This window comes from Adiantum capillus-veneris, chromosome 18 (assembly GCF_014529385.1).
Source record: "Adiantum capillus-veneris isolate H3 chromosome 18, ASM1452938v2, whole genome shotgun sequence".
Lineage (NCBI taxonomy): Eukaryota > Viridiplantae > Streptophyta > Polypodiopsida > Polypodiales > Pteridaceae > Adiantum > Adiantum capillus-veneris.
The window spans coordinates 37,032,744-37,057,500 of NC_140948.1; positions in this window are offsets into that span (position 1 = coordinate 37,032,744).

The following is a 24,757-nucleotide window of genomic DNA, read 5'->3' on the forward strand; positions in this document are numbered from 1 at the left end:
TTCCAGTAAGAAGTGGCTTCTTGATCAAATACAACAAGGCCTGATGATCAACATGAAAAACTATCTTGTTCCCCAACAAGTAATGCCTGAACTTATTCAATGCATGTACCATCCCTAAAGCTTCTCTTTCTGTCACAGGATAGTTTCTTTCTGCACCTGTGAGAACCCTACTTGCATAATACACAGGTCTGAACCATCCCTTCTCCTTCTCCTGCATCAATACAGCTCCTATTGCTATATCCGAGGCATCAACAAACACATGAAAAGGCAATGACCAATCAGGTGGCTGCAAAATTGGTGCTACTGATATCATTTTCTTCAACATCTGAAATGATTTCTGCTGAGGTTCATCCCATACAAATGCCACATCCTTCTTTGTTAATTGAGTTAATGGCAAGCATACATTAGACAAATACCTCAAATATCTGGAGTGCCACTTTGTCTGTCCAACAAACCTGATTAACACTTTAACATTGGTAGGAACTGGTGCTGCTTGAATGGCTTCTATTTTCTTGACATCTATAGCCATTCCTGCTTCTGACACCACATGTCCTAAAAGTATTCCACTCCTCACAGCAATTACACTTCTATAAGGATTCAGAGCCATCCTGAATTGTCTGCATCTTTCAAAACAGAGCTTCAGATGTAGCAGATGTTTATCCTTCTTTCCAAACACTGAGAAATCATCCACAAAGACTCTCATAAAGTCCTGTAAGTAAGGTTCAAACACCTTATGAGCAACAAAATTAAATGAAGGTGGTCCATTGGTTAACCCAAAACTCATCACTGTGTATGCAAAGGCTCCCCATTCAGTTATAAAAGCTGTTTTATGCTGATCCGACTCAGCAACACTAATCTGATTATAACCAGAAAAACCATCCAAAAAGCTGTACATTTCATGACCAGCTACTGCATCCAACACAGCATCACAAAATGGCATAGGAAAGGGATCAGTAATGGCTGCTGCATTCAATTTTCTATAATCCACACATACTCTTAAAGCTCCATTTTTCTTTGGCACAACCAGTATAGGAGACAACCATGATACTTCATGTACAGGTTTAATGAACCCTACTGCCAGGAGCTTATCAAGCTCCTCCTTCACCTGTTTGGCAAAGTTAGGATTCATTCTATATCTTTGCTGCACAATTGGTTTTGCACCCTCTTTCAAATTAATCCTATGCTGATGTAGTGTTGGGTCAATGCCTCTCACCTGAGAATAATCCCAAGCAAACACATCCTTATAATCAACCAATAATTGCAACAGTTGTGCCAGAAATTCCCCTTGAATGTGTGCACTCACTTTGACCATTCTTGGTTCTGCCTCTGTTCCTAAATTCAGCTCCTGAAGCTCCTCCTTTTCTACCCTGCTTGATGCCCCAAACTTCTTTTCATAAATTTTCTCAGCCATATCCCTGGCCTCCTTTTCTTCCTGCTGAATCTGTTCCTTATCAGACATAGCATATTTCTGGTCCACCAACTATAACAGTTCCTTACCCTGCACTGTCTGTCCTGGTGCTAAACCTGTATCTGGCTCATCCTGTTCCTTACCTTGCTGTAACATGCTTTCCACATCTACTTCAAACACAGGTACAACAGTTGGATTGGCCTTCAAGAACTCTTCCTCTTGGTCATCTGTGACCTCATCAGCAAAATTAATAGTCTGAGCAAACAGTGGTTTCTCACTTAATGGAACCATCTTCCTTCCCCTCATAGGTATGGTTACTTTCTTTTTCCCTTTTTTCAATATGACAACATTTTCTCCCCAGTCCTGTCTTACTTTAGCCAATCTGAACCAAGGCCTTCCTAATAGCATTTCATATGCAGCTGCTGAGTCTGACATTCTGAGTACCACAAAATTAACAAAAAAGGATAATCCTGACACCTGAATTTCCTGTGCTTTGAGAATTCCCAAAGGTTGTACCCTAGATTGGTCTGCCATTTTCACCTGAAAAGGTGCTGGAGCCAGAGCTCCCAACTCCATTCTTTTGTACACTGCCTCTGGTAAAATATTCACCCCAGAGCCTCCATCCAATAACACATCATCAAAATTTTCTCCAAGAAAGTGTACTTTAATAACTGGTACCACAAAGTCCACATCTGCTGGATCAATTCTATTTGCTGCTGCTGGAGAAAACTGCCTGTCCATTGCGCCAAGTCCATTCAGGTTCTGCAGCTTTCTAAGCAATCTGTCTTTGAAAGCTGGAACCAATTGCAACAACTGATCCAAAGATAATTGAAGAGGTGAGCTAATAAGTATTTCAAACCAATCCTTATCCTGTTTATTTTCCACCTCCTTGCTCCCATTATTCTGCTCTTCCTTTTCTTTTGGGTCATCCTCAATATCCACCTGCTTTGCCTGGTGTTTGGCAATCCTTTTTGTAACCTGGTCTCTTACCCCTTTTTGCTCCTTCCAATCCAAAGGTGCTTTATCCTTAGACCTAGTCACTGCTAGAACTTCAACATGATCCTCCTGCACACATTGGTTGCAGTCACAAGCCCATTGATGTTCCTCTTCATTCCGTTGCTGCTCCTGTTCTTGGTCAGTATCTTGAAGCTGCTCATCCTGAGAAAACACATCAAACAAGATTACATTTGCCTGAGCTGCTGGCTGATTTTGCTGCTGCTGCTGCTACGTCAAGCCCCGAACCTTCGGTCTGCTCCTCATCAGGCTGTGGTTGCATGGCCATCAATTGCTTTGCTTTCGGCATGGCAGGACTGAATAAAGCTTCTTCAAGCGAAAACCCGAATGCTCTGCGCTGCTGCATGTGTACTGAAATTTTGTTGCATGTATGATTATACTCGCTGCACCATGCACACATATCTCCACCCGGTATCCTTGAAGTGCTACGAAACTTCTTTTCAGCACACTCCCCGAAGTTATTAATCGGGCCTAATAATTTCTTATTAAAAATTCCGACTTGGTCAGTTCCGACACAGGTACTCTTCCAACATCTGCAATGTTGAATCGGATGTGCACTTTGGAACTGCCTACTTCCTCCAACCTGTGAATTATATGGGATACTATGAAAAGACCTCCTCAAATCCATGCAAGCCAGCATTTTTCCTTTTCCTTTTGCTGATTCTGAATCTCCTGGCTGTAGGGGTATTACAGTCATACAGGCTACACTTGGCCAGTCCAAATGAGGTGGCTTTCCCTGAAATTTCTTCAGCCTGAAACCATTAACTGCCTTTTCCACTCTTGTACCAAACACATCAGCTATGATGAATGTCCCTTGTCCTTTATCCTGCACAATCTGATATGGTCCTTGATATCTCAATGACAATTTACCAGGATGTGGTCCCAGCTTAGAGTTGTACAACATTACCCAATCTCCAACCTGAAAGATCTTGAACTTCACATTCTTGGTCACCCATGCTTGTCTTCTTCTTTGTATGACTTCAGTAATGTAAGAGCTTACCAACCTATCCTCCTCCAGCTGCATCAGATATTTGTTCCTGTGTAGTACTGACAACTTTGGAGACTGCTTCTCTGCTGAGACTCTTAAACTTGGTACCACAAACTCCATAGGCACCACAGCTTCCAGCCCATACACCAGCTTGAATGGTGTCATACCAGTAGTGACTTTGAAAGCTGTTCTAAAGGACCATAAGGCAGAATCCAACTTATCATCCCAATCCTTCTGATTCTCTGTCACAATCTTTTTCAAAATCCTTACCAGTGTTTTGTTGGAGCTCTCAGCCTGACCATTAGCATGTGGATGATATGCTGTAGACTTCTTGTGCATAATCATATGTGTCCTTGTTAGATCTGAAATTACTTCATTCAGAAAATGAGTTCCTCTGTCACTTACCAGCTCCACTGGACACCCAAACCTGGTCATAATGTTATGATAAAGAAATCTGGCCACACTTGAAGCTTTATTATCCTTCAATGCTACTGCTTCTACCCACTTAGTGCAATAATCTGTAGCCACTAAAATGTATCTGCATCCCCTCTTGGAAGTTGGTTTGACAGGTCCTACAAAGTCCAAACCCCACTTTTGAAAAGGTTCCAAAGGCAAAATAGGATGATCCCCCATCCTATCCCTATTTGAATCAGGTTGACCTGTTTTCTGACAAATTACACATCTTTTTGCATGATCATGTGCATCCTTTAAAACTGTGGGCCACCATAATCCAGCCTGCAAAATCTTCTTCCCTGTAATATCTCCAGAGAAATGCCCTCCTGCTGTGCCTGAATGTGCTTCCTGCAAGACTGCACTTTGCTCAAATTCTGGCACACATCTTCTTATCACTTGATCAATGCCTTTCTTATATAGTGCCCCTGCAATAACTAAATAAGGTCTGGTTTTCAGTGCAAATTTTCTTCTCTGATCAGCATTGAACTCCCTTGGTATAGTTCCATCAGTCAAAAACATCAGCAATTGATCATACCAAGAATCAGTCACAGCAGTCTGCACATCAAACAACTGAGCATCAGGAAGTGCATCATCTACCCCAGTAGGTGCTTCACCTGTTTCAATCCTGCTTAGATAATCTGCAATTACATGCTCCTTCCCAGGAGTATGCTCAATCTGAAAGTCAAACTCCTACAACAACAACATCCATCTTGCAAGCCTTCCAGTAAGAAGTGGCTTCTTGATCAAATACAACAAGGCCTGATGATCAACATGAAAAACTATCTTGTTCCCCAACAAGTAATGCCTGAACTTATTCAATGCATGTACCATCCCTAAAGCTTCTCTTTCTGTCACAGGATAGTTTCTTTCTGCACCTGTGAGAACCCTACTTGCATAATACACAGGTCTGAACCATCCCTTCTCCTTCTCCTGCATCAATACAGCTCCTATTGCTATATCCGAGGCATCAACAAACACATGAAAAGGCAATGACCAATCAGGTGGCTGCAAAATTGGTGCTACTGATATCATTTTCTTCAACATCTGAAATGATTTCTGCTGAGGTTCATCCCATACAAATGCCACATCCTTCTTTGTTAATTGAGTTAATGGCAAGCATACATTAGACAAATACCTCAAATATCTGGAGTGCCACTTTGTCTGTCCAACAAACCTGATTAACACTTTAACATTGGTAGGAACTGGTGCTGCTTGAATGGCTTCTATTTTCTTGACATCTATAGCCATTCCTGCTTCTGACACCACATGTCCTAAAAGTATTCCACTCCTCACAGCAATTACACTTTTATAAGGATTCAGAGCCATCCTGAATTGTCTGCATCTTTCAAAACAGAGCTTCAGATGTAGCAGATGTTTATCCTTCTTTCCAAACACTGAGAAATCATCCACAAAGACTCTCATAAAGTCCTGTAAGTAAGGTTCAAACACCTTATGAGCAACAAAATTAAATGAAGGTGGTCCATTGGTTAACCCAAAACTCATCACTGTGTATGCAAAGGCTCCCCATTCAGTTATAAAAGCTGTTTTATGCTGATCCGACTCAGCAACACTAATCTGATTATAACCAGAAAAACCATCCAAAAAGCTGTACATTTCATGACCAGCTACTGCATCCAACACAGCATCACAAAATGGCATAGGAAAGGGATCAGTAATGGTTGCTGCATTCAATTTTCTATAATCCACACATACTCTTAAAGCTCCATTTTTCTTTGGCACAACCAATATAGGAGACAACCATGATACTTCATGTACAGGTTTAATGAACCCTACTGCCAGGAGCTTATCAAGCTCCTCCTTCACCTGTTTGGCAAAGTTAGGATTCATTCTATATCTTTGCTGCACAATTGGTTTTGCACCCTCTTTCAAATTAATCCTATGCTGATGTAGTGCTGGGTCAATGCCTCTCACCTGAGAATAATCCCAAGCAAACACATCCTTATAATCAACCAATAATTGCAACAGTTGTGCCAGAAATTCCCCTTGAATGTGTGCACTCACTTTGACCATTCTTGGTTCTGCCTCTGTTCCTAAATTCAGCTCCTGAAGCTCCTCCTTTTCTACCCTGCTTGATGCCCCAAACTTCTTTTCATAAATTTTCTCAGCCATATCCCTGGCCTCCTTTTCTTCCTGCTGAATCTGTTCCTTATCAGACATAGCATATTTCTGGTCCACCAACTATAACAGTTCCTTACCCTGCACTGTCTGTCCTGGTGCTAAACCTGTATCTGGCTCATCCTGTTCCTTACCTTGCTGTAACATGCTTTCCACATCTACTTCAAACACAGGTACAACAGTTGGATTGGCCTTCAAGAACTCTTACTCTTGGTCATCTGTGACCTCATCAGCAAAATTAATAGTCTGAGCAAACAGTGGTTTCTCACTTAATGGAACCATCTTCCTTCCCCTCATAGGTATGGTTACTTTCTTTTTCCCTTTTTTCAATATGACAACATTTTCTCCCCAGTCCTGTCTTACTTTAGCCAATCTGAACCAAGGCCTTCCTAATAGCATTTCATATGCAGCTGCTGAGTCTGACATTCTGAGTACCACAAAATTAACAAAAAAGGATAATCCTGACACCTGAATTTCCTGTGCTTTGAGAATTCCCAAAGGTTGTACCCTAGATTGGTCTGCCATTTTCACCTGAAAAGGTGCTGGAGCCAGAGCTCCCAACTCCATTCTTTTGTACACTGCCTCTGGTAAAATATTCACCCCAGAGCCTCCATCCAATAACACATCATCAAAATTTTCTCCAAGAAAGTGTACTTTAATAACTGGTACCACAAAGTCCACATCTGCTGGATCAATTCTATTTGCTGCTGCTGGAGAAAACTGCCTGTCCATTGCGCCAAGTCCATTCAGGTTCTGCAGCTTTCTAAGCAATCTGTCTTTGAAAGCTGGAACCAATTGCAACAACTGATCCAAAGATAATTGAAGAGGTGAGCTAATAAGTATTTCAAACCAATCCTTATCCTGTTTATTTTCCACCTCCTTGCTCCCATTATTCTGCTCTTCCTTTTCTTTTGGGTCATCCTCAATATCCACCTGCTTTGCCTGGTGTTTGGCAATCCTTTTTGTAACCTGGTCTCTTACCCCTTTTTGCTCCTTCCAATCCAAAGGTGCTTTATCCTTAGACCTAGTCACTGCTAGAACTTCAACATGATCCTCCTGCACACATTGGTTGCAGTCACAAGCCCATTGATGTTCCTCTTCATTCCCTTGCTGCTCCTGTTCTTGGTCAGTATCTTGAAGCTGCTCATCCTGAGAAAACACATCAAACAAGATTACATTTGCCTGAGCTGCTGGCTGATTTTGCTATTGCTGTTGTTGCTGATTTTCAGGTTGATTGGGCTGATTATATCTCACAATGGGCATTCCCCTTTCTTCCCTATGCTTCACCCATAAAGCACAATTGGGACCTACCCAGTGATCTGGTGCACCACAGTACACACAGGGTCTCCTATTATTATTGTTCTCCTGCTCTCTCCAAGGAGGTCTAGGAGGTCTTGTCCTCTGAAATGGTGGTCTTCCCCTAAATGGTACTGCTTGATTTGCTCCAATTTCTGGTCTTCCTCTTCCTATGTTAGGTGCTGTCTGCCCTCTATTCTTTGGATTATACCAACAGCTAGCAGTACTATGTCCATCCCTTTCACAAATGTGACAATACACTTTTTCTTTAGGTGCTACAACAGAATAACCAAACTTTTTAAGTTTGCCTACCAAATCTTGCTCAATGCTCTGCTTTTGCTTGACTTTCTTCTTCTTACTGCTCTGTTTCTTCTTTCTTTTTTCTGTTTCCTCATCACTGTCTGATGGTGAGCCTGAATCTGAGTTCCCACTGGAATCTGTGTCTTCAGATGCTTCTTCTGAATCTGAGTCACTGTCTTCTTTTCCTTTTGCCTTGGTCATGCCAAGTCTCTTCTCCACCCTTGCAGCAGCAGTAACAAGGTCATCCAGACCTCCAGCAATATCAATGCTAGCTACTGCTCCCTTTAAGCTGCTTCTCAATCCTTTCAAAAAATAACCTGCTAACATTTCATTAGTGGGTCTTTCATTCCCCTGCAATCTTTCTACTAAAATTCTGAACTTCTGTGCATAGTCTTCAACCAGCATCTTATTTTGCTTAATGTCTCTGAGTTTTCTCAGGACATCAGTCGGAGTCTTCTCCTTTCTAAATCTCTGCAGAAATGCATGCTTCAAAGCATTATAAGTAGCAAAATGTGCAATGCCATATTGGCTAAACCAACTCATGGCCTTTCCTTCCAATGTGGCAGCAAACTGTTCCATCTTCACTCCATCAGCATACATCACCTGATAGCCACTTGCCTGCCACTTAGTTTCAAACTGTGCCACATGACAGTCAGCATCTTCCTTACTCCCTGCTCTAAACTTGGCTGCCTTGACCTTTGGGTTGGGTGGTGGTTGAGCCATTGGAATGGGTTGTGGTGGTCTCCTAGGTCTTTGCCTGATAGCCCCCTGAAGTGGGTCAAACTGGATCCTTCTCTTGGTGGTTCTTCTTGCCAGGAATAAAGCTCCAATAAATTGCCTCACTCTCTCTTCTCCTGCTGCTCCTGATCCTACCCCTCCTTCATCTACAGGTTGCTGCCCCTGAGCATCGGGTGATTGCTGATTGTCATGATCATAGTTAAATGGATCAATGTTTCCAGCCTGTGCTTGAGCCCTTGTGTAGTACACTCTTCCTACTCTCCTGTCTCCCTCTGACATGCATCATTACTTGAAAATAAACGTTTCCCCAGCAGGATCGCCAAATGTGTTGTGGGTTAGGTCAACACATGAACATCATACACAGCAAGAATAACCATCTACTCCACCATACTTCATTAACAACAATTCAGACACAGTAAACATGACTACCCAAAAATATGAGAGTAAGCAGAGACAATACACTGAATAGTTACTGCACTGCACCATCATCATCACATTCATATCAGAGAACAGATACATCGTGCGCAGATACATTCCCCACTTATATAGATAAATCCGACTTAACTACCCAGTCACAAGACATTCAGCATACTGCAACTGAAAGACAGTTACATCCGACTTAGCAAAATACAGGTCAGTAAATATCCGATAAGTCCAAATCCGACTTAGCTATTCAGAGTCAGTTTCTAACATGTGCCTCTCAACACATGGCATGCCCCGGTGGTAGATTTCGCAGAAATCTGACCCGGATCCACAGATCCCTTGATCAGGAATCCACCCTCTGCTGCACAGCTTCTTCCTTACTCTGGTCCTCAGCATTCACTTTATGATCCACCAGCTCTGCTTCCTTTACTGCATCTGACTCTGCTGCATCAGCTTTTCCCATTTCCACCTCTTGTGCTATATCTGCAATCACAGTATCAATCTGCTCTTCTGCCACTTTCTCCTCAGCTACATCCTGCATCAAAAAACTATTAGTAAAATTCTCCTCTTTCTTTTCTGCCTCTGCAAGCTGCTGTCTCTGATTCTCTTCCATCTACTGAACCTGCTGCTTCAAACAGTCTCTCTCCTTTTGCAATTCCTCCACTTCCTTCAACAATTGTGCTTCTACCTCATGCACTAACCCTGCCTTTAGCACCTCATATGGATACTTAATGACAAATCTCATTCTTTCCTTGGTCTTTTGCCACATCTCCTGTGCAACCAAAGCTAACTGCTGCTTGAGGATAGACACTTCTCCTTCTTTCATTAATACTGCACTCAAGCTAATTTCCTCCTGTGCCAACATCTGTTGCTCTAGTACCTGGAAAGGTTCCAATCTCAACCTCTGCATCTCCACAGTGACCTGTAACTCTGCATTCCTCTTTGCCATGTCTTCCAACTCCAAAGCAACCGCTGTCTCCACTTTCTCAGTCCATTGCTTAAACTCCCCCAATGATCTCTTCACTTTTGCTAACTCCATCTTCTGTTTCCCCACTGTTTCCTCCATATCCTGCTCATACTTTACTTTCATCATAGCTATCTGCTCTTCAAACTCTTTCACCTGTGACACCTGTCCTTTAAACTCCATCAATTTTTCTGCATTCCTTTCAGCTTGCATACTCTGAACCTTCAGCATATTATTCTGCTGCCTCACAAATTCCTGCACCTGCTGCAGCATCTGAACTACTTTATCACTGTCCAATTTCCCAGTATCTACTGATACTCCAGAGACTTCCTCAGCACTGAAATCTAATCTAGAAAACACTCTGCTGACTGGTTCAGACTTCTTCCTCTTGTTGGATAGTGTGAAAGCCTTACCAAGCTTTATTGGTGTTTCCTCTGCTTTTACCTGCATTGGTGAATCAACATCCATGGTGCCAAATTCTGCAAACTGCATTTTTGCTGTGATTTCTTCAAAGGCCTCTCCTGGAGTATATTTAGCTTTCACCAAATCCTCATAAGCCTCCATATGATTAGCATTAAACTTCACAAATCCTATCTTTTCAGAATGCACCATGATAGGATGCTCAATCTGAACTGGCTGCTGCTTCTCCTGCACCAGTTTTTCTGCTTTCACAGGCCACCTTGCTTCACCATTCTGTACTCTCTGTGCAAAAAAAAACAATGCTGACAAGTAGCCACATAACCTACTATTTGCCTGTGTCTTCCTCTTGTCTGAAGAATGAATCTCTGCTGCCAACTTTTCATACACCCAGTGAGCCCAGCTCACTTCTCCTCCCTGCTCTGCATAGCTTAATGGTGCAAAGTTTTCTTTTGACATATAGTCAAACTTCACAATAAAGCATAGCCTCTCCAAGTACCACTTAAGCTGCTCTCTCCTAGCATATGCCACATTCTTTAACATGGAATACTGCCTGCCTCCTTCTCTTGGACCAAACTCCTTTTTCAGTGCTTCCTCTGAACACTTTGGAATAGGTGTATTAGGATGCAAAGGCAGCTTGAACACCTCAGACACCAACTCCACACTGAGTACCACATGCGGTGACACTCTCCCCTTGTCTTCCTAAGTATTTCCAACTGAGACTTTGCATACACATTGTTTCTACATTCTTCCCAAGGCAGAATCGCAAAATCATACAATCCTACCTGCTGCAACCATATGGCGTTGCGCTCTGCCTGACAATCTATGTCAACTTTGAAGTCCATAAAAGGGTCCATTAATGCTTGCATCACCTTACCTTCTGACACAGGAGTCGGCGTTGGCGTTTCCTCTTCTGCAGAGTCACTGTTTTCGTCTGCACTGCTAACGTCAAGCCGCATAGGCAAAGCTTTGCTTCTCAAACGTCGCCCCGAACCTTCGGTCTGCTCCTCATCAGGCTGTGGTTGCATGGCCATCAATTGCTTTGCTTTCGGCATGGCAGGACTGAATAAAGCTTCTTCAAGCGAAAACCCGAATGCTCTGCGCTGCTGCATGTGTACTGAACTTTTGTTGCATGTATGATTATACTCGCTGCACCATGCACACATATCTCCACCCGGTATCCTTGAAGTGCTACGAAACTTCTTTTCAACACACTCCCCGAAGTTATTAATCGGGCCTAATAATTTCTTATTAAAAATTCCGACTTGGTCAGTTCCGACACAGGTACTGTTCCAACATCTGCAATGTTGAATCGGATGTGCACTTTGGAACTGCCTACTTCCTCCAACCTGTGAATTATATGGGATACTATGAAAAGACCTCCTCAAATCCATGCAAGCCAGCATTTTTCCTTTTCCTTTTGCTGATTCTGAATCTCCTGGCTGTAGGGGTATTACAGTCATACAGGCTACACTTGGCCAGTCCAAATGAGGTGGCTTTCCCTGAAATTTCTTCAGCCTGAAACCATTAACTGCCTTTTCCACTCTTGTACCAAACACATCAGCTATGATGAATGTCCCTTGTCCTTTATCCTGCACAATCTGATATGGTCCCTGATATCTCAATGACAATTTACCAGGATGTGGTCCCAGCTTAGAGTTGTACAACATTACCCAATCTCCAACCTGAAAGATCTTGAACTTCACATTCTTGGTCACCCATGCTTGTCTTCTTCTTTGTATGACTTCAGTAATGTAAGAGCTTACCAACCTATCCTCCTCCAACTGCATCAGATATTTGTTCCTGTGTAGTACTGACAACTTTGGAGACTGCTTCTCTGCTGAGACTCTTAAACTTGGTACCACAAACTCCATAGGCACCACAGCTTCCAGCCCATACACCAGCTTGAATGGTGTCATACCAGTAGTGACTTTGAAAGCTGTTCTAAAGGACCATAAGGCAGAATCCAACTTATCATCCCAATCCTTCTGATTCTCTGTCACAATCTTTTTCAAAATCCTTACCAGTGTTTTGTTGGAGCTCTCAGCCTGACCATTAGCATGTGGATGATATGCTGTAGACTTCTTGTGCATAATCATATGTGTCCTTGTTAGATCTGAAATTACTTCATTCAGAAAATGAGTTCCTCTGTCACTTACCAGCTCCACTGGACACCCAAACCTGGTCATAATGTTATGATAAAGAAATCTGGCCACACTTGAAGCTTTATTATCCTTCAATGCTACTGCTTCTACCCACTTAGTGCAATAATCTGTAGCCACTAAAATGTATCTGCATCCCCTCTTGGAAGTTGGTTTGACAGGTCCTACAAAGTCCAAACCCCACTTTTGAAAAGGTTCCAAAGGCAAAATAGGATGATCCCCCATCCTATCCCTATTTGAATCAGGTTGACCTGTTTTCTGACAAATTACACATCTTTTTGCATGATCATGTGCATCCTTTAAAACTGTGGGCCACCATAATCCAGCCTGCAAAATCTTCTTCCCTGTAATATCTCCAGAGAAATGCCCTCCTGCTGTGCCTGAATGTGCTTCCTGCAAGACTGCACTTTGCTCAAATTCTGGCACACATCTTCTTATCACTTGATCAATGCCTTTCTTATATAGTGCCCCTATAATAACTAAATAGGGTCTGGTTTTCAGTGCAAATTTTCTTCTCTGATCAGCATTGAACTCCCTTGGTATAGTTCCATCAGTCAAAAACATCAGCAATTGATCATACCAAGAATCAGTCACAGCAGTCTGCACATCAAACAACTGAGCATCAGGAAGTGCATCATCTACCCCAGTAGGTGCTTCACCTGTTTCAATCCTGCTTAGATAATCTGCAATTACATGCTCCTTTCCAGGAGTATGCTCAATCTGAAAGTCAAACTCCTGCAACAACAACATCCATCTTGCAAGCCTTCCAGTAAGAAGTGGCTTCTTGATCAAATACAACAAGGCCTGATGATCAACATGAAAAACTATCTTGTTCCCCAACAAGTAATGCCTGAACTTATTCAATGCATGTACCATCCCTAAAGCTTCTCTTTCTGTCACAGGATAGTTTCTTTCTGCACCTGTGAGAACCCTACTTGCATAATACACAGGTCTGAACCATCCCTTCTCCTTCTCCTGCATCAATACAGCTCCTATTGCTATATCCGAGGCATCAACAAACACATGAAAAGGCAATGACCAATCAGGTGGCTGCAAAATTGGTGCTACTGATATCATTTTCTTCAACATCTGAAATGATTTCTGCTGAGGTTCATCCCATACAAATGCCACATCCTTCTTTGTTAATTGAGTTAATGGCAAGCATACATTAGACAAATACCTCAAATATCTGGAGTGCCACTTTGTCTGTCCAACAAACCTGATTAACACTTTAACATTGGTAGGAACTGGTGCTGCTTGAATGGCTTCTATTTTCTTGACATCTATAGCCATTCCTGCTTCTGACACCACATGTCCTAAAAGTATTCCACTCCTCACAGCAATTACACTTTTATAAGGATTCAGAGCCATCCTGAATTGTCTGCATCTTTCAAAACAGAGCTTCAGATGTAGCAAATGTTTATCCTTCTTTCCAAACACTGAGAAATCATCCACAAAGACTCTCATAAAGTCCTGTAAGTAAGGTTCAAACACCTTATGAGCAACAAAATTAAATGAAGGTGGTCCATTGGTTAACCCAAAACTCATCACTGTGTATGCAAAGGCTCCCCATTCAGTTATAAAAGCTGTTTTATGCTGATCCGACTCAGCAACACTAATTTGATTATAACCAGAAAAACCATCCAAAAAGCTGTACATTTCATGACCAGCTACTGCATCCAACACAGCATCACAAAATGGCATAGGAAAGGGATCAGTAATGGTTGCTGCATTCAATTTTCTATAATCCACACATACTCTTAAAGCTCCATTTTTCTTTGGCACAACCAGTATAGGAGACAACCATGATACTTCATGTACAGGTTTAATGAACCCTACTGCCAGGAGCTTATCAAGCTCCTCCTTCACCTGTTTGGCAAAGTTAGGATTCATTCTATATCTTTGCTGCACAATTGGTTTTGCACCCTCTTTCAAATTAATCCTATGCTGATGTAGTGATGGGTCAATGCCTCTCACCTGAGAATAATCCCAAGCAAACACATCCTTATAATCAACCAATAATTGCAACAGCTGTGCCAGAAATTCCCCTTGAATGTGTGCACTCACTTTGACCATTCTTGGTTCTGCCTCTGTTCCTAAATTCAGCTCCTGAAGCTCCTCCTTTTCTACCCTGCTTGATGCCCCAAACTTCTTTTCATAAATTTTCTCAGCCATATCCCTGGCCTCCTTTTCTTCCTGCTGAATCTGTTCCTTATCAGACATAGCATATTTCTGGTCCACCAACTATAACAGTTCCTTACCCTGCACTGTCTGTCCTGGTGCTAAACCTGTATCTGGCTCATCCTGTTCCTTACCTTGCTGTAACATGCTTTCCACATCTACTTCAAACACAGGTACAACAGTTGGATTGGCCTTCAAGAACTCTTCCTCTTGGTCATCTGTGACCTCATCAGCAAAATTAATAGTCTGAGCAAACAGTGGTTTCTCACTTAATGGAACCATCTTCCTTCCCCTCATAGGTATGGTTACTTTCTTTTTCCCTTTTTTCAATATGACAACATTTTCTCCCCAGTCCTGTCTTACTTTAGCCAATCTGAACCAAGGCCTTCCTAATAGCATTTCATATGCAGCTGCTGAGTCTGACATTCTGAGTACCACAAAATTAACAAAAAAGGATAATCCTGACACCTGAATTTCCTGTGCTTTGAGAATTCCCAAAGGTTGTACCCTAGATTGGTCTGCCATTTTCACCTGAAAAGGTGCTGGAGCCAGAGCTCCCAACTCCATTCTTTTGTACACTGCCTCTGGTAAAATATTCACCCCAGAGCCTCCATCCAATAACACATCATCAAAATTTTCTCCAAGAAAGTGTACTTTAATAACTGGTATCACAAAGTCCACATCTGCTGGATCAATTCTATTTGCTGCTGCTGGAGAAAACTGCCTGTCCATTGCGCCAAGTCCATTCAGGTTCTGCAGCTTTCTGAACAATCTGTCTTTGAAAGCTGGAACCAATTGCAACAACTGATCCAAAGATAATTGAAGAGGTGAGCTAATAAGTATTTCAAACCAATCCTTATCCTGTTTATTTTCCACCTCCTTGCTCCCATTATTCTGCTCTTCCTTTTCTTTTGGGTCATCCTCAATATCCACCTGCTTTGCCTGGTGTTTGGCAATCCTTTTTGTAACCTGGTCTCTTACCCCTTTTTGCTCCTTCCAATCCAAAGGTGCTTTATCCTTAGACCTAGTCACTGCTAGAACTTCAACATGATCCTCCTGCACACATTGGTTGCAGTCACAAGCCCATTGATGTTCCTCTTCATTCCCTTGCTGCTCCTGTTCTTGGTTAGTATCTTGAAGCTGCTCATCCTGAGAAAACACATCAAACAAGATTACATTTGCCTGAGCTGCTGGCTGATTTTGCTGTTGCTGCTGTTGCTGATTTTCAGGTTGATTGGGCTGATTATATCTCACAATGGGCATTCCCCTTTCTTCCCTATGCTTCACCCATAAAGCACAATTGGGACCTACCCAGTGATCTGGTGCACCACAGTACACACAGGTTCTCCTATTATTATTGTTCTCCTGCTCTCTCCAAGGAGGTCTAGGAGGTCTTGTCCTCTGAAATGGTGGTCTTCCCCTAAATGGTACTGCTTGATTTGCTCCAATTTCTGGTCTTCCTCTTCCTATGTTAGGTGCTGTCTGCCCTCTATTCTTTGGATTATACCAACAGCTAGCAGTACTATGTCCATCCCTTTCACAAATGTGACAATACACTTTTTCTTTAGGTGCTACAACAGAATAACCAAACTTTTTAAGTTTGCCTACCAAATCTTGCTCAATGCTCTGCTTTTGCTTGACTTTCTTCTTCTTACTGCTCTGTTTCTTCTTTCTTTTTTCTGTTTCCTCATCACTGTCTGATGGTGAGCCTGAATCTGAGTTCCCACTGGAATCTGTGTCTTCAGATGCTTCTTCTGAATCTGAGTCACTGTCTTCTTTTCCTTTTGCCTTGGTCATGCCAAGTCTCTTCTCCACCCTTGTAGCAGCAGTAACAAGGTCATCCACACCTCCAGCAATATCAATGCTAGCTACTGCTCCCTTTAAGCTGCTTCTCAATCCTTTCAAAAAATAACCTGCTAACATTTCATTAGTGGGTCTTTCATTCCCCTGCAATCTTTCTACTAAAATTCTGAACTTCTGTGCATAGTCTTCAACCAGCATCTTATTTTGCTTAATGTCTCTGAGTTTTCTCAGGACATCAGTCGGAGTCTTCTCTTTTCTAAATCTCTGCAGAAATGCCTGCTTCAAAGCATTATAAGTAGCAAAATGTGCAATGCCATATTGGCTAAACCAACTCATGGCCTTTCCTTCCAATGTGGCAGCAAACTGTTCCATCTTCACTCCATCAGCATACATCACCTGATAGCCACTTGCCTGCCACTTAGTTTCAAACTGTGCCACATGACAGTCAGCATCTTCCTTACTCCCTGCTCTAAACTTGGCTGCCTTGACCTTTGGGTTGGGTGGTGGTTGAGCCATTGGAATGGGTTGTGGTGGTCTCCTAGGTCTCTGCCTGGTAGCCCCCTGAAGTGGGTCAAACTGGATCCTTCTCTTGGTGGTTCTTCTTGCCAGGAATAAAGCTCCAATAAATTGCCTCACTCTCTCTTCTCCTACTGCTCCTGATCCTACCCCTCCTTCATCTACAGGTTGCTGCCCCTGAGCATCGGGTGATTGCTGATTGTCATGATCATAGTTAAATGGATCAATGTTTCCAGCCTGTGCTTGAGCCCTTGTGTAGTACACTCTTCCTACTCTCCTGTCTCCCTCTGACATGCATCATTACTTGAAAATAAACGTTTCCCCAGCAGGATCGCCAAATGTGTTGTGGGTTAGGTCAACACATGAACATCATACACAGCAAGAATAACCATCTACTCCACCATACTTCATTAACAACAATTCAGACACAGTAAACATGACTACTCAAAAATATCAGAGTAAGCAGAGACAATACACTGAATAGTTACTGCACTGCACCATCATCATCACATTCATATCAGAGAACAGATACATCGTGCGCAGATACATTCCCCACTTATATAGATAAATCCGACTTAACTACCCAGTCACAAGACATTCAGCATACTGCAACTGAAAGACAGTTACATCCGACTTAGCAAAATACAGGTCAGTAAATATCCGATAAGTCAAAATCCGACTTAGCTATTCAGAGTCAGTTTCTAACATGTGCCTCTCAACACCATGCCTACCCTAGTGATGGGCATGCCAAGAAACACGCCATGGACCTCATTTGTTAGTAAAGCACCTCTACATGGTAGCTCAATGCCAACAACAGTACCTACAAGTGTGTGATCCTATAGGTCCTTGTACTCATATAGCGCCTACCCCTCCCATTGTTTCAACAACTTATGCTCCACAACCACAACACCCAAGCTCTTATTTCAATTAAACCATACCGGCTAGCATTAGCATGTCACATCCGACATCTGCTATGCCTAGGGCCACACATATGAACTTTGGGCCAACACATGGCACAACACTGTACCAAACTTGGAACCCAAGGGCTTCCTATGCGCCAAGCCCAATGCCAATACCTACTCCACATAGAGTCTCTGGAGCACCTTTACCCACGGTGCTTGCTCACTTAGGTGACTTGGCAATATTTTCTCAAGCTATCGATCGATCTATTGCTGAGAATATGCGTAACACACCTGATAAAGAGCCTAGAAGTAAGGCAGTACAAATATCCAAGCTCACACAAAAATTTAGTGGAGACGGGGATGTGAGGAAGAATATCAAAGTGTTTGAACAAATATACGATTCTCTAGGAGAACACAATGACATGCATAAGAGTAATGCTTTAAGCCTAACCTTATGTGGGAATGTTGGGGATTGGTATAGAACCCTAAGGGTGGAAAAAAACGATTTACCCTACTCTTAGGAGACTATTCTTGAGTGCTTTGGGGTGTAGCATCTCAACTCCATAAAGCCAACGAGAGGAAGGAGAGTTGGTGAGAGACTTTGTTAGTCGCTTGAAGCATTTGAATTCTCGTTGTAATCCAAATGAGCGCTTCAATAATAACCAATTTCTTGATAGATTCATTAGGGGATTACGACATGAGGATATCTACAATGGCCTAGTCATTAGAGGTATCACCACTTGGGAAGCAATCACCACCAATGCGATCCAATTGGAGGATAATTTAATGATTCAAGGAGAAAGAGTGTTTGTTGAGACTAAATCTACTAGCTCGCAAGCATCGGGGCATCAACCAATGACCCTAAAGCCTATTGCTAAGGAGCCAAAGATATCTGAGATGACTTTAGTGGATCTCACCAAGGCCATTCGAGAGAGTCTTAGAGACAATCATGCTTCGCAAAACAACCATATGTATCCAACAAGGGAGCAACAATGGTGCTCAGTTTGCTATGGTCCGCATAGTACCAGTGAATGCTCTACTTTTAGAGTAAAATTTAATGTGAATTGCAATGCATGTGGGAGGTATGGTCATCAAGCTAAGGATTGTATAGTATTTAAGCGTGCGATGGCTAGTAGACCAACCATAGCATGAACAGACACACCTTGAGTGCCTACATTGATGTAGGCCCCTCCTCTTGAACAAACATCACAACACATGGTCCCTAGGGCCCAAAATGTTGTTCAAACAACACCCTTACCACCTCCAGTGCTAGGACCGCAACCACCACATCCAAGAATCACTTTTGTGAATCAAGTGGGTTGTGAGTCATCTATTGCTTGTTTGGAAGGCTGTGAGGAAGATATAGACCCTAATATTGCCTATGGAATTGATGCACTTGAAGAAAGTCCACAATATTACATGGAGGACTATTGGGGACAAGTTAAACCTGTCTATCGAGTAGTTGCTCTTGCTGCAAGAGGCCAAAATATCAATTACACTGCCAAGAGGCCACCTCTTCAATGCTATGAGTGTGGAGGTCCACATCATGTAGCCAAGTGTCCTATTAGGCTACAAAAGAATGCTACACTAATGCAAACCAATCAAGCGAGAAGGTCTACAATGCCGATACTCATGTATAATCGATGTGGCATAGATCATTTGATTTCCGAACAATCCAAATGTGTCGAAGATCATGCCATTAAACTCGATTGAGGTTACCGAGGAGCCATCACAAAGTACACTTGTGGTACCAATAAATGTACTCACACGATCGATGCTCCAAAAACAAAATTATATTCTTGATGAAAGAGACAGGGCATCAATTGCCCAATCTCAAAAGAAGAAGAAAACACGAAGGAAGAGATCCCAAAAAGAAGCGAAGTCAGACCCCAGTTCAAAGACCAACATAGGGACTGGTGACGACTCCGTATATATGAACGATGTTGAAGAGGATTCTGATTCAGGTGAAACCATGCAGACCAAAACTACCACTAGGAAAGAAACCAACAAGGAAGATCGTCATGAGCCACAATGGCTAGGACCCAAGAAGAAGATAGGAAATTATCCAAGCCCTATAGAGGAGATCGAGCAAGTCAAGCAATTAAGGATTTTGGTAGAAGAGACCCAAAGGGATCTAGAGCTAGCACCTAGGTAGATCCAGATTACAGACACAGTGTTCCCTACGCAACAACAAACTCACAAAGTCCATACACCCCTATTCATACCTAGTGTCATCCAAGAAGAAAGTGACTTGAAGTCATGGGAAAGTGGGCGTACTCACTTCTTGTTGGAAATAATGTTTACAAAGGGACTACCTGACCCTATCAAACAAATGGAGATCCCATCTTCCGCACGTCAAGGGACTGAAGCCCAAAAGGTGTCGTTAAACATTGCCAAATTGATGGATTTCATGGCTTCAGAAGTTAGAACCACCATCATGTCCAAATTATATGGAGACCCCAAGCTATTCTTAGCTCTTCGAGCTTTCCTCAATGGAGAACTGAAAGTCGAGTGGGCTGCCCCAATTTGCACAGATGGATGGAGCTAGGGAGATGACAATAGAGGAGGAACACTTAGATCCACATCCCACCCTAGATGAGAACTTTGTTGTAGAAATACCTATTAACAAGTTGGGACAATACTTTGAGGGTGATGAATCCAATGTGACCATACCAATCACTACCAAGGGATTTACTGTGACTAGCCAGGACACTTATTGAAAAAGGTCAGAGGGATCAATGATGGGAGCCTAACTTTGAGCTCCTTGATGGTGGCGCTGGGGTTAGCATTGTGATTAAAAATTAATGCAAAACTATGGGAAACCTCACCTTGGGACCACAACCATAGTAGTAAACATGGCCAATGGGTCTATTGTTAAACCTATTGGGATGCTAGAAGATCTCAAGATCAAGGTCTTTGGACACAAAATAAGAAATACCTTCATTGTTATGGAGTTTCTCCAAGCATACTATGTCATTTGAGATGATCTTAGGACGTCCTTTCATGAGGGAAGCAAAAATGGTGCATGACTGGTCCCAAAACCATGTCTACTTGTAGTTCCAAGATTCTGTCAGTCGAGTGGATCTTGTAGCTGGTCAAGCACATCCTTTAAGGAACATATTTATAATTGATCATAGATCTGGCACCATAGTTCACTCGGCCCCATTGCAGTATTGTTACACGTGTAAAGGGGACAATGATGTTGGGGAAGATTCTCCTTATATAGATGTTCTACCTGGGATGAATGAGTATGACAATGTGGATTGGGTCCACCTAGCAGCAACCATGGACAATTGGGGAAATAGGGGGACGACATGGGCAACACCTAAGGGGTATGAAATACCACAACTAAATATGCTAGAAGCAACGAATATAGCTTCTGATGACCTACAGGATGAAGGCTTGATTGACATTGGAACCACTAGCGTCTCACAAGACTATAGCCCACACGAGTCATAGTCAGAATCAACAGTTGAAATTGACTCTGAGGACGAAGAATATGAGTTAAATCTTAATGCAAATGTAGGGACAAACAATTTAGGGCCCAGTGGTACCCTAGATGACAATCTATCCAAGGGAGCAGAAAACACAAGTAGCGATTCATCTAGTGACTCTTCACTAGTAGAGATTGGCCGTAATAAAAAATTAGACAAGAAGAGTAAGAGACATAAGAGGCAACAATATCAAGCAAATGTGTGTGCTAAAATAAATGAAAAGAAATCTACCGTAGAATGGATTAATTATATAGGGGCATGCGATGCTCAGCAAAAGTTGGTAGATAACTGGGGTGAATACCTTCAAAGCGTTATGTGGTGTAGTCCACAACCCATTGACATCACACAACTAGAGGCTACAGAGAAGCCAAAGTTGAGCCGTACCGTAAGGAGATGACAAAATCAAGAGTTAGCTCAACAACAAAAGGAAGTGAAAGTGAAATCACAATCCACAGAACAACAAGACCCCACAGACTTACACCCTGCACCCGATCATTTCAAATCCTACACCACGGAGGAGCGTAAGGTTGTGTATACAAAGGCTCAAAGAAAACCTATCGATGGAAGCAATGAAGTCTATGACAGTCCAACGATAGTTAAGGAAATAGAGTTAGCATACCCAGGAGAAGAGTCCAAACTTGTTTTCATTGCCCAAGATCTGACAGACAATAAGGAGTATGTACGAAAAGAACTTCTCAAAGAATTCAAGGATATATTTGCTTAGACATATCATGACATGAAAGGTGTTCCACCTTTCGTGGTGCAACATACAATTCCCACGAATAGCATGGAAAAACCAATCCAACAACTACCCTACCCAATGAATCCTAAATATGCAAATATTGTTCAAGAAGGGATTGAAAAGCTTGTCAAATGCGGATTCACATACCCTATTGAGCACTCAGAATGGGTGTCTCCAATAGTAATTGTGCCGAAAAAGAATGGGAAACTCAGAGTGTGTGTGGATCTTAAAACGGTCAATGCCGCCACTAGGAGGGACCATTATCCCTTTCCATATTCAAAACATGTGCTTGAAAGAGTTGCAGGGAAGGAAGCTTATAGCTTTTTAGATGGGTACTCTGGATACAATCAAATCACAATTGCACTAGACGACCAAGCAAAAACGGATTTTATAACAAAATTTGGAGTTTTCCCATTTTGGGTTATGGCTTTTGGCTTAACCAATCCTCCTGCTACCTTCCAAAGATTAATAAACACCGCTTTTAGAGACTATTTGAGGGAGTTTTGTGAAGCTTTCTTAGATGAGATTTGTGTTTATTATTCTTGAAAAGAACGTCTATCATGTTTACGAAAAGTGTTTGAGAAGTGCAGGTTGTATTGCATCTCCTTAAACCCTTTCAAATGCCAATTTTGGGTTAAACATGGAGTCATTTTAGGGCATATAGTGTCCAAAAATGGGATTTCCACAATGAGAGCAAAATTAAAGCCATTGATGATTTGCCACCACCTACAAATTATAAAGGAGCTCAAAGGTTCATGGGCTGTGTTGATTATTACTGACGGTTTATTTTAAACTTTCCCAAGATAGCTCGTCCTTTGTACAAGATTCTTATTGAGTTCCACTGGACCGCGGAGTGTGACCATGCTTATGAGTCATTGAAAAAGACCTTGACTAGCACTTCTATTCTACGAGTGCCTGATTGGAATGTAATTTTCCATGTGCATATTATTGCATCGAACTTTGCTATTGGGTGTGTTCTAGCTCAACCAGGAGAACATAAACTGGACTACCCCATCAACTTTGCGAGTCGTCAATTGAATGATGCTGAGAGAAACTACACCACTATAGAGTGGGAAGGTTTAGCTATGATTACTGCAGTAAAGAAATTTTTCTACTACCTCCTTGCCAACAAGTTTGTTTTCTATGTGGATCATCAAGCCTTGTTGTATCTAGTAAATAAACCTTGTTCCACGGGAAGAATTACATGATGGTTGTTGATTCTTCTTGAGTTTGATTTTACTGTTGTGGTGAGACCTAGTAAAAGACATTTCATGGCGGATCATTTGTCTTGCATACCCAATGGTGAAGCCCCTACTGGAGTCGATGATGAATTTCCTGATACTTCCCTATTCCTAGTCAAGACCATGCCTAAATGGAGTGAGAAGATTGTGAACTTTTTAATTAACGATTTCCCACCCAAAGAGCTCCGTAAGGATATAGCTCGAAAATTGTTAAAAGAATGTGAGCCTTATTCTCTAATTGTAGGGACTCTCTACAAGTGAGGGAAGGACAATATTCTTAGACTTTGTGCCCGTGAGGATGAGTATTTATACATACTGCAAGAAGCCCACATGGGTATAGTTGGAGGACATTTCTTAGAGGAGTTGATTGCTAGAAAGGTGTTGCAATCAGGTTATTGGGAGTGACAATGGTACTCATTTTATAAATGGAGTGATAAAGGAACTCACAACAAACTTCATGATAGCTCACCATAAGTCTACCCCGTATTACCCACAAGCAAATGGCCAAGCTGAGAGCACTAACAAGACCTTAATTTCTATCTTGACCAAAACAGTGGAACCTCATCGCACAGATTGGGATTTGAAGCTGACATCATCTCTAAGGGTTTACCGTACTTCTTACAAATTTGCTATTAACTGTACACCATTCAAAATGTTATATGGCCAAGAAGCAGTTATGCCATGGGAGTTTGTAATTCCTAGTCTGCATATAGCTTCACAAGAAGGTTGGGATGGTAACCCTTTAGTTGAGCGCTTATATATCCTTGAGAGATTAGATGAAGAAAGACAATTGGCTGTGCAGATTGCACTTGTGGAGAAAGATAGGAGGAAGAAATGGTTTGACTGTTGATGGGGGCTTTTCACAAGCCAAGCTCCCATACCCCTCTTCTCTCGTCCCCACCCCATGAAAACCCCCTCTTAGGGAGGGAGTGATAAAAGGCATTGGAAAAAGTAAGAAAAAAATAAAGTATGATTATGTAAATATATAAGAAATGTAAAATAGGCCACCTCATGCCTGCGGGGTAGCCCATCCCCACCTTGCCTCCTTTTTCTTCACTGTTGCCCCGCCGGGTGTCCCTTTTCCTCTCCTCCACTCAAAAGGTCAACTCCCCTCTCTCTTCCCCTTGTCCTTTCTCCTTTCTCTCTCCCCTCAAGCTACCCCACCTCTCACCAATAATGCATTATAACTCACCAATAATGCACCCTAACTCACATGCAACTTACCCTATCTTCCAAAATAGTATACCCCACCCCCTCTTTCTCTCTCCTATCATATCCCATGACCCAAATACCCCCCTCTCTCTCTAAAGGGTGCCATGTCTCTTGTCTTGTAGCTAAATAACCTCCCCCACACTCACACACACTCAGTTTCATTGAAAAAGGTGACCACAGACCCATCCCCACCCGGTGGTTACCTGATTTTTCTTGTGTTCACACACATCTGCACAAAGATTCACCTCTGAACACACTCCCCTCTCTCCCCTCTTGTAATTACTTTATTCTCCATGTCACCTCTCACTTTTTTTCATCAACCCATCTCTCTCTCTTAGTCTCTCTCTCATGAGACTGCTATTCTGGC